Genomic DNA, 11,538 nt, shown 5'->3' on the forward strand with positions numbered 1-11,538 from the left:
GGGAGTTCAATCCCCAGCTCAGCTAGACGGTTTGAGTACCCAGACATTTTGAGCACATGTTCACTGACAGACGAGTTTTCCTCCATCTTGCAAGCATAGAATTTATCGGAGGTCTCATACCTCTCAATCCGAGCGTTCTTCTGAAAGATAAACTTCAACTCCTGGAACATCTCAAATGCTCCATGACGCTCAAAGCGACGTTGAAGTCCCGGTTCTAAGCCATACAAGACTGCACATTGAACTACTGAGTAGTCCTCCTTACGTGCTAACCAAGCGTTCTTAACATCCTGATCTGCCGTAGCGGGTGGTTCATCTCCTAGCGCAGCATTAAGGACATAATCCTTCTTCCCAGCTTGTAAGATTAGCTTAAGATTACGAGCCCAGTCTACAAAGTTGCTTCCATCATCTTTCAACTTAGCTTTCTCTAGGAACGTATTAAAATTCAGGGTGACTGTCGCGTGAGCCATGATCTACAACACAAATATATTCAAAGTGGACTTAGACTATGTTCAAGATAATTAGAGTTTAACTTAATCAAATTATTCTCTAAACTCCCACTCAAAAAGTACATCTCTCTAGTCATTTGAGTGGTTCATGATCCACTTACACTAGCTCAAGTCCGATCATCACGTGAGTTGAGTATAGTTTCAGTGGTAAGCATCCCTATGCTAATCATACCATCTATATGATTCATGATTGACCTTTCGGTCTCATGTGTTCCGAGGCCATGTCTGCACATGCTAGGCTCGTCAAGCTTAACCCAAGTGTTCCGCGTGCGCAACTATTTTGCACCCGTTGTATGTGAACGTTGAGTCTATCACACCGGATCATCACGTGGTGTCTCGAAACGACGAACTGTAGCAACGGTGCACAGTCGGGGAGAACACAATTTCGTCTTGAAATTTTAGTGAGAGATCACCTCATAATGCTACCGTCGTTCTAAGCAAAATAAGGTGCATAAAAGGATTAACATCACATGCAATGCATAAGTGACATGATATGGCCATCATCACGTGCTTCTTGATCTCCATCACCAAAGCACCGGCACGATCTTCTTGTCACCGGCGCCACACCATGATCTACATCAACGTGTCGCCATCGGGGTTGTCGTGCTACTCATGCTATTACTACTAAAGCTACATCCTAGCAAAATAGTAAACGCATCTGCAAGCACAAACGTTAGTATAAAGACAACCGTATGGCTCCTGCCGGTTGCCGTACCATCGACGTGCAAGTCGATATTATCTATTACTACATGATCATCTCATACATCCAATATATCACATCACATCGTTGGCCATATCACATCACAAGCATACCCTGCAAAAACAAGTTAGACGTCCTCTAATTTTGTTGTTGCATGTTTTACGTGGTGACCATGGGTATCTAGTAGGATCGCATCTTACTTACGCAAACACCACAATGGAGATATATGAGTTGCTATTTAACCTCATCCAAGGACCTCCTCGGTCAAATCTGATTCAACTAAAGTTGGAGAAACCGACACTTGTCAGTCATCTTTGAGCAACGGGGTTACTCGTAGCGATGGAACCAGTCTCTCGTAAGCGTACGAGTAATGTCGGTCCAAGCCGCTTCAATCCAACAATACCGCGGAATCAAGAAAAGACTAAGGAGGGCAACAAAACGCACATCACCGCCCACAAAAACTTTTGTGTTCTACTCGAGAAGACATCTACGCATGAACCTAGCTCATGATGCCACTGTTGGGGAACGTCGCATGGGAAACAAAAAATTTCCTACGCGCACGAAGACCTATCATGGTGATGTCCATCTACGAGAGGGGATGAGTGATCTACGTACCCTTGTAGATCGTACAGCAGAAGCATTAGTGAACGCGGTTGATGTAGTGGAACGTCCTCACGTCCCTCGATCCGCCCCGCGAACAATCCCGCGATCATTCCCACGATCTAGTACCGAACGGACGGCACCTCCGCGTTCAGCACACGTACAACTCGTAGATGATCTCGGTCTTCTTGATCCAGCAAGATAGACGGAGAAGTAGAAGAGTTCTCCGGCAGCGTGACGGCGCTCCGGAGGTTGGTGATGATCTCGTCTCAGCAGGGCTCCGCCCGAGCTCCGCAGAAACGCGATCTAGAGGAAAAACCGTGGAGGTATGTGGTCGGGCTGCCGTGGAAAAGTCGTCTCAAATCAGCCCTAAAACCTCCGTATATACATGTGGGAGAGGGGGGCCTTGCCTTGGGGCTCAAGGAGCCCCAAGGGGGTCGGCCGAGCCAAGGGGGGGAGGTCTCCCCCCCCAAACCGAGTTGGACTTGGTTTGGTGGGTGGGAGTCCTTCCTTCCCTTCCCACCTCCTTTTTTTTCTTTCTCTTTGATTTTTCTTCCAATGCGCATAGGGCCCCTTTTGGGCTGTCCCACCAGCCCACTAAGGGCTGGTGCGCCACCCTCAAGGCCTATGGGCTTCCCCGGGGTGGGTTGCCCCCCCGGTGAACTCCCGGAACCCATTCGTCATTCCCGGTACATTCCCGGTAACTCCGAAAACCTTCCGGTAATCAAATGAGGTCATCCTATATATCAATCATCATTTCCGGACCATTCCGGAAACCCTCGTGACGTCCGTGATCTCATCCAGGACTCCGAACAACATTCGGTAACCAACCATATAACTCAAATACGCATAAAACAACGTCGAACCTTAAGTGTACAGACCCTGCGGGTTCGAGAACTATGTAGACATGACCCGAGAGACTTCTCGGTCAATATCCAATAGCGGGACCTGGATGCCCATATTGGATCCTACATATTCTACGAAGATCTTATCGTTTGAACCTCAGTGCCAAGGATTCATATAATCCCGTATGTCATTCCCTTTGTCCTTCGGTATGTTACTTGCCCGAGATTCGATCGTTAGTATCCGCATACCTATTTCAATCTCGTTTACCGGCAAGTCTCTTTACTCGTTCCATAATACAAGAATCCCGCAACTTACACTAAGTCACATTTCTTGCAAGGCTTGTGTGTGATGTTGCATTACCGAGTGGGCCCCGAGATACCTCTCCGTCACACGGAGTGACAAAACCCAGTCTTGATCCATACTAACTCAACTAACACCTTCGGAGATACCTGTAGAGCATCTTTATAGTCACCCAGTTACGTTGCGACGTTTGATACACACAAAGTATTCCTCCGGTGTCAGTGAGTTATATGATCTCATGGTCATAGGAACAAATACTTGACACGCAGAAAACAGTAGCAACAAAATGACACGATCAACATGCTACGTCTATTAGTTTGGGTCTAGTTCATCACGTGATTCTCCTAATGACATGATCCAGTTATCAAGCAACAACACCTTGTTCATAATCAGAAGACACTGACTATCTTTGATCAACTGGCTAGCCAACTAGAGGCTTGCTAGGGACAGTGTTTTGTCTATGTATCCACACATGTAAATGAGTCTTCATTCAATACAATTATAGCATGGATAATAAACGATTATCTTGATACAGGAATTATAATAATAACTATATTTATTATTGCCTCTAGGGCATAATTCCAACACGAGCACCTCAACATCGTCAAACCCGCGCACGAGTACACCCATCGCTGGCGTCCGCCGGCTCCATCTCGTGTCCACGACCTCCCCGCCTGCAGCAATGGCTAACATCTATACCCATGCAACTTAAGAATCAATCCACCAACTTGTGTGTAATCTCACAAATAAATCTTGTGGCTAGCTTAAGAATCAATCCACCTGCTTGCTTGCTTAGGTTAGCTTTTAAAACTGCATCTCTCCTGAAGCTACTAATCCTGACATCTCGTACAAGCACAACACATTTAGGTTGCTTAACAGCATTGGTCGGGGAAACATAACACCGACGATGAACCACTCCTCGTCGTCGGCAGGGCCTCCAGAAAATCCACGACGCTGCACTCGACGTGCGGCACCATCGAGTGCAACCCGCGGAAGACATCGTGCGCGCGACTATCCCTCGAAAGCACCTCCACAACAAAAGGCCTCCCGCGCAACCATGTCCCGCATCTCTTCGCTGTCTTGCATCTCGAAGAAGGAGCGTGGTTGCTCGAATGCTTCGTTATGGGTGCTTCGTGGAGATGGATGCTCGTTAGCAAGGAGAAAGGAGAAAGATTGGGGGAAGAAGACAAAGATGACAAGTGGGATGGCAAAGTCGGTGAAAGAAGCGATATCCCGGCTGGGATCCTCCTTTCCCCGGTACGACAAATAATATCTGCTCGGTTTAGGGTTGGAATTGATCGGGATTGCTGAGTTCAGGGTATCGATTTCAGGGACTGGAAGTTTGAGGTTTGGTTCAGACTGGCCCTACGACTTCAAGGTTTTTTTGAGACTTTATTCACCAATGAATGTGTAGTCGTGTACATTCTCGCTAAGTAATTCCCCAGAACCCCGTAAAAGAAGTAATTCCCCAGCACATAAAATAATTAGGTGTTAAAGGTGATAAAATCCATGCCCCTAGACAAAGCACCCGGGCCCGATGGATTCACGGGATGCTTCTACTGCGCTTGCTGGGAGATTATCCGGGAGGATTTCATGCGTGCACTACATGCTTTTCACCTTGGAGATATGAGAGGTATGTGTTGGAGAATGTTGCATGGGAAACAAAAAATTTCCTACGCACACGAAGACCTATCATGGTGATGATCATCTATGAAAGGGAGATCGGATCTAGATACCCTTGTAGATCACTAAGCGGGAAGCGTTAAGAAACGCGGTTGATGTAGTGGAACGTCTTCGCGATCCAAATCATTGTCGTCCTACGATCCGTCCCGATCTAGCACCGAACGGACGACACCTCCGCGTTCAGCACACGTACAGCTCGATGACGATCTCCGCCTTCTTGATCGAGCAAGAGAGACGGGGAAGTAGATAAGTTATCCGACAGCGTGACGGTGCACCGGTGATGGTTGTGATCTATTCCTGTAGGGCTTCGCCTAAGCACCGCAGAAATACGATCTAGAGGAAGAACTACAAACTACAGGAGATGGTTGCACATGGCTGAAATTGTGTCTCAAAACCCCTAGAACCTCTAGTATATATAGGAGGAAGGAGGGGCTAGCCTTGAGCACCAAGGGAACCTCCCTTGGGCTCGGCCTAATAGGAGAGAAGGAGTCCTCCTCCAATCCTACTTGGAGTAGGACTCCTCCCCAAGTTGTCCACCTCTTTTGGTTTTTCCACTTTTTACCTCATGGACTTTCTTTGGTTGACTAGTAAGCCCACTAAGAGCTCTTGCACCACCATCAAGTCCACGTGGCCCTCTTGGGGAGTGGTGGTCCCCTGGTACCCATTCGTCACTCCCGGTACACTGTCCGCAATGCGCAAAATCCTACCGGAATCCAAATACCAACCTCCTATATATCAATCTTCGTTTCCGGACCATTCCGAAACTCCTCGTGACGTCAGGGATCTCATCCGGGACTCCGAACAAAACTTCGGTCACCAGCACCTATAACTCAACTATACTGAAACGTCATTGAATCTTAAGTGTGCAGACCCTCCGGGTTCGAGAACTATGCAGACATGATCTGAGACATTCTCCGGTCAATATCCAATAGCGGGACCTGGATGTCCATATTGGATCCTACATATTCTACGAAGATCTTATCAGTTGAACCTCTATGTTAAGGATTCATATAATCCCGTATACCATTCCCTTTGTCCTTCGATATGTTACTTGCCCGAGATTCGATCGTCGGTATCTCTATACCTATTTCAATCTCTTTACCGGCAAGTCTCTTTACTCGTTCCGTAATACAGGATCCCGTGACTAACTATTTAGTCACATTGCTTGCAAGGCTTATATGTGATGTTGTATTACCGAATGGGCCCCGAGATACCTCTCCGTCATATGGAGTGACAAATCCCAGTCTTGATCCATGCTAACTCAACGAACACCTTCGGAGATACCTGTAGAGTACCTTTATAGGCACCCAGTAACGTTGCAATGTTTGATACACACAAGGCATTCCTCCGGTGTCAGTGAGTTACATGATCTCATGGTCATAGGAATGAATACTTGACATGCAGAAAACAATAGCAACAAAATGACACGATCATATGCTACGTTCATAGTTTGGGTCTTGTCCATCACATCATTCTCCTAAGATGTGATCCCGTCATCAAGTGACAACACTTGTCTATGGCTAGGAAATCTTAACCATCCTTGATCAACAGGCTAGTCAACTAGAGACTCACCAGGGACACAGTTTTGTCTATATATCCACACATGCATTTATGTTTCCATTCAATACAGTTATAGCATGGATAATAAACGATTATCTTGAAACATGAAATATAATAATAACTATTTATTATTGCCCCTAGGGCATATTTCCATCAATCTCCCAGTTGCACTAGAGTCAATAATCTAGTCTCACATCTTCATGTGATTTACAATGTAATGAATCTAACACCCATACAGTTCTCGTGTTGTTCATGCTTCACTCGTGGTAGAGGTTTAGTCAGCGGATCTGCAACATTCAGATCTGTGTGTACTTTGCAAATATTTATGTCTTCCTCCTTGATGTAATCACGGATGGTGTTGAAGCATCGCTTTATGTGTCTGGTCCTCTTGTGAAACTTGGTTCCTTGGCTAGAGCAATGGCACCAGTGTTGTCATAGAACAGATTGATTGGATCCAGTGCACTTGGCACTACTCCAAGATCTGACATGAACTGCTTCATCCAGACACCCTCATTGGCCGCCTTTGAGGCAGCTATGTACTCCACTTCACATGTAGAATCAGCTATGACGCTTTGCTTGGAACTGCACCATCTTACCGCACCCCCGTTAAGAACAAATACGTATCCGGTTTGCAACTTAGAGTCATCCGGATCAGTGTCAAAGCTTGCATCGACGTAACCCTTTACGACGAGCTCTTTGTCACCCCCATAAACGAGCAACATTTCCTTAGTCCTTTTCAGGTACTTCAGAATATTCTTGATCGTCGCCCAGTGTTCCACTCGTGGATCACTTTGAAACCTGCCTGCCATACTTATGGCGAGACTGAAATCCGGTCTTGTGCACAACATTGCATACATGATAGACCCTATGGCTGAAGCATAGGGGACGACACTCATCTTTTCTCTATCTTCTGCAGTTACTGGACATTGAGTCTTACTCAACTTTATACCTTGTAACACAGGCAAGAACCCCTTCTTGGATTGTTCCATTTTGAACTTCTTCAAAACTTTATCAAGGTATGTGCTTTGTGAAAAGCTATCGGGCGCCTTGACCTATCTCTATAGATCTTTATGCCCAATATGTAAGCAACTTCTCCTAGGTATTTCATTAAAAAACTTTTATTCAAGTAATCCTTTACACTTTACAAAAACTCCACATTGTTTCCAATCAGCAATATGTCATCCACATATAATATTAGAGACGCTATAGAGCTCCCACTCACTTTCTTGTAAGTACAATCTTCTCCAAAAACTTCTATAAACCCAAACGCCTTGATCACCTCATCAAACCGTTGATTCCATCTCCAAGATGCTTGCACCAGTCCATAAATGGATCGCTGGAGCTTGCACACCTTGTCAGCAGTCTCTGGATCGACAAAACCTTCGGGTTGTATCATATACAACCCTTCCTTAAGAAACCCATTAAGGAACGCCGTTTTGACATCCATCTGCCAGATTTCATAATCGAAAAATGCAGCTATTGCTAACATGATTCGGACGGACTTAAGCATTGCTACGGGCGAGAATGTCTCATCGTAATCAACTCCTTGAACTTGTGAAAAACCCTTTGCCACAAGTCAAGATTTATAAACGGTCACATCACCATCCACGTCCGTCTTCTTCTTAAAGATCCATTTGTTCTCAATAGCCTTGCGACCTTCAGGTAATACTTCAAAAGTTCACACTTTGTTTTCATACATAGATCCTATCTCGGATTTCATGGCTTCTAACCATGTGTTGGAATCTGGGCCCACCATTGCTTCTCCATAACTCACAGGCTCATTGTTGTCTAACAACATGATAGACAAGACAGGATTCCCGTACCACTCGGGAGCAGTACGTGCTGTTGTCGACCTGCGAGGTCCGACACTAACTTGATCTGAAGCTTCATGATCTTCATCATTAGCTTCCTCTTCAACTGGTGTTGCCTCAACAGAAATTTCTTTCTGCCCTGCGTCACCATCTTGTTGAAGCAGAGGTTCTGTAACCTCATCAAGTTCTATCTTCCTCCCACTCAATTCTTTCGAGAAAAACTCTTTCTCAAGAAAAGCTCTGTTTTTAGAGACAAACACTTTGCCCTCGGATCTGAGATAGAAGATATACCCAACTGTCTCTTTTGGGTAACCTATGAAGACGCACTTTTTCGCTTTGGGTTCGAGCTTTTCAGGCTGAAGCTTTTTGACATAAGCATCACATCCCCAAACTTTAAGAAACGACAACTTTGGCTTCTTGCCATACCATAGCTCATATGGTGTCGTCTCAACGGATTTTGATGGTGCCCTATATAAAGTGAATGCAATTGTGTCTAATGCATAGCCCCAAAACCATAATGGCAAATCGGTAAGAGACATCATAGATCGCACCATATCTAATAAAGTACGATTATGACGTTCGGACACACCATTACGCTGTGGTGTTCCAGGCAGTGTCAAGTGTGAAACAATTCCACATTGTCTTAAGTGAGCACTAGACTCGTAACTCAGATACTCTCCCCCTCGATCAGATCATAGGAATTTGATCTTCTTGCTACGATGATTTTCAACTTCACTCTGAAATTGCTTAAACTTTTCAAACGTTTCAGACCTGTGCTTCATCAAGTAGATATAACCATACCTGCTCAAATTGTCTGTGAAGGTGAGAAAATAACGATATCCGCCGCGCGCCTCTATGCTCATTGGTCTGCACACATCAGTATGTATGATATCCAATAAGTCACTCGCACGCTCCATTGTTCTAGAGAACGGAGTCTTAGTCATCTTGCCCATGAGGCATGGTTCGCATGTGTCAAGTGATTCAAAATCAAGTGACTCCAAAAGTCCATCAGCATGGAGTTTCTTCATGCGCTTAACACCAATATGACCTAAGCAACAGTGCCACAAGAAAGTGGCGTTATCATTGTTAACTCTACATCTTTTGGTGTCAGTGTTATGGATATGAGTGTCATCACAATCGAGATTCAATATGAACAAACCCCTCACATTGGGTGCATGACCATAAAAGATATTACTCATATAAATAGAACAACCATTATTCTCAGACTTAAATGAGTAACTGTCTCGCAATAAACAAGATCCAGATATAATGTTCATGCTTAACGCAGACACTAAATAACAATTATTTAAGTTCATAACTAATCCCGATGGTAACTGAAGTGAGACCGTGCCGACGGTGATTGCATCAACCTTGGAACCATTTCCCACGTGCATCATCACTTAATCCTTCGTCAGCCTTCGCTTATTCCGCAGTTCCTGTTTCAAGTTGCAAATGTGAGCAACAGAACCGGTATCAAATACCCAGGCACTACTACGAGAGTTGGTGAGGTACACATCAATAACATGTATATCATATATACCTTGTTTGGCGTTGGCCGCCTGTTGGGGATATTACCTATTGATAACCCGCCCTGGTTGGGCCGGGTCACCAAATCAGGCGATTCATCTAAGCGTGGTTCGGGCCTTGGCCTGGCAAAGACCAAAGGTTGTATGGCGGTTTACAACTTCCGGAAGGTTTCCAAGCTTTGGAAGATGGCGACTTAGAGATCGTAAGGGTCACAGTTTAAAGAAAGGAAAGTACCCTTGTGAACCCTAGGGACTCGACCTGTATATAAAGGCGAGTCTCAGGGAAGAAGAGGGCAGGTTAGAAATCATCGAGTATTAGGTCTGGCGAGTTACGCCCTTCTTGTAATCGAAACTCCATCAATACAACTCAAAGCAGGACGTAGGCTTTTACCTCCTCACGAGGGGCCGAACCTGGGTAAATCACCGTCTCTCTCCCGTTCAACCCCTTTGAGTCGCCACCAAAGTGCGATGACTCCAGTACTAAGTCCTTTCACGAGGACATCTGCCGTGACAAAACCACGACAGTTGGCGCCCACCGTGGGGCCTGCGCACGGTGGAGTTGAGTTCTCAAAGGGAGCCCTACCAGGGTTTGGGAGCTACACGACGGGGCTCATGACCCGGAGCCGCCGTGGGAAGTTCTACATCAACAACCTGCAATGGGGCTCGAGGCGGATTCGATCGAATCAGGATACAAGGTCCCCTTCGGCAAGATCAACGTCTTCATCGGCATGATTGGATCATCCGTGCCAGAGCCGGACATCTCCACCGACATCGTCAAGCCGGCTAGGTACGTCCGCCCACTAACGACGTCAAATCTGACTCGCCCGATCTTTGTTGGATTCACGCAGGGATCTGAGGAGCCAGAACACTCAGCGACCCAGGAAACCACACCCGTCAACACTGATGAGGAATCATCCATGGGCGATTCAGATTCAATCCGGTCTCTACATGGGGATTGTCTCGGGGGCTTGTCGTTGGCCATGGACCCCGAAGTCCTTGACCGAACCCGCCGCCAGATCGCTATTTACATGGCTGGGGCGACTCAACCCTCGCCAAACCTGGCAGGCGAGGATGGGCCTGGCGAGACATCTAGAAGCCCGACCGCTGTCTTGGTGGAATTAGCAGCAGAAATTACAAGGCTTATGGCGACTCCCATCACACCGGAAAACCAGGAGGCAGTAAACACAGAATTGGCGAAGCTAAGAGAAGAAGTGGCAAAAGCTCATCGTGATGCCGAGGTGGAATCTGCCAGAATCGAGACCCGACAGGCTCAAATTACCGCCGAGAGAATTCGCTTGAATACTGACAACTGGCGGCTCGAAAGACACCAACGCGCACCTGACGACGTCCATCAGCGGAGGCACCAGGGTCGCCTACCCCCTGATCTCAACCCAACCCGCCCGTTCGATACTCCGCGAACTCCCGGGCGGGAGCCGCCCCAGGTGGAGGACCGGGCCAACCACCTAACCCGCCGGTTCAACTAATTGAGGATCGCATTCCCCGATTCCGGACACCTCAAGGTCACTTTTCCAACCCAGTGGACAACGTCCTTGCTGCAACTCGCCATTTGGAATCTCTTCCGATTCACGGCAATACTCCTGCTGAGATAGAAGCAAGAAACGCCATTGAGATGTTGAAGACGGCGGTGGTTCAAAATGCCCAGTTCTCACATAGCCTAGATAGGCTGCATTCCACTCCCGAGGCGAGTCACACCAGGAGTTGACCAGAAGACCAACCCGCTGTAAACAGCGGACGGTGACTCATCCCCCAGGACAACCCGCCTGACCATCAAAACCCGCCGGGCCGGGAACTCCCGAACATCCAAGTCGCCCCTGCCCCTCTCGTCGGGAGCGGTGGACGAGTGGGGGTGCCGTGCTTGGCCCCCGCCCTCCGCGACGAACGAATGCCAAAGGATTTTAAAGGACCAAGAAAGGTACCTAATCACACCCCGGACCTTGAGCCGGCATCGTGGGTCGAGAGTTATGAAATCGCCATGGACATGCTCG

This window comes from Hordeum vulgare, chromosome 1H, assembly GCF_904849725.1.
Source record: "Hordeum vulgare subsp. vulgare chromosome 1H, MorexV3_pseudomolecules_assembly, whole genome shotgun sequence".
Taxonomy (NCBI): domain Eukaryota; kingdom Viridiplantae; phylum Streptophyta; class Magnoliopsida; order Poales; family Poaceae; genus Hordeum; species Hordeum vulgare.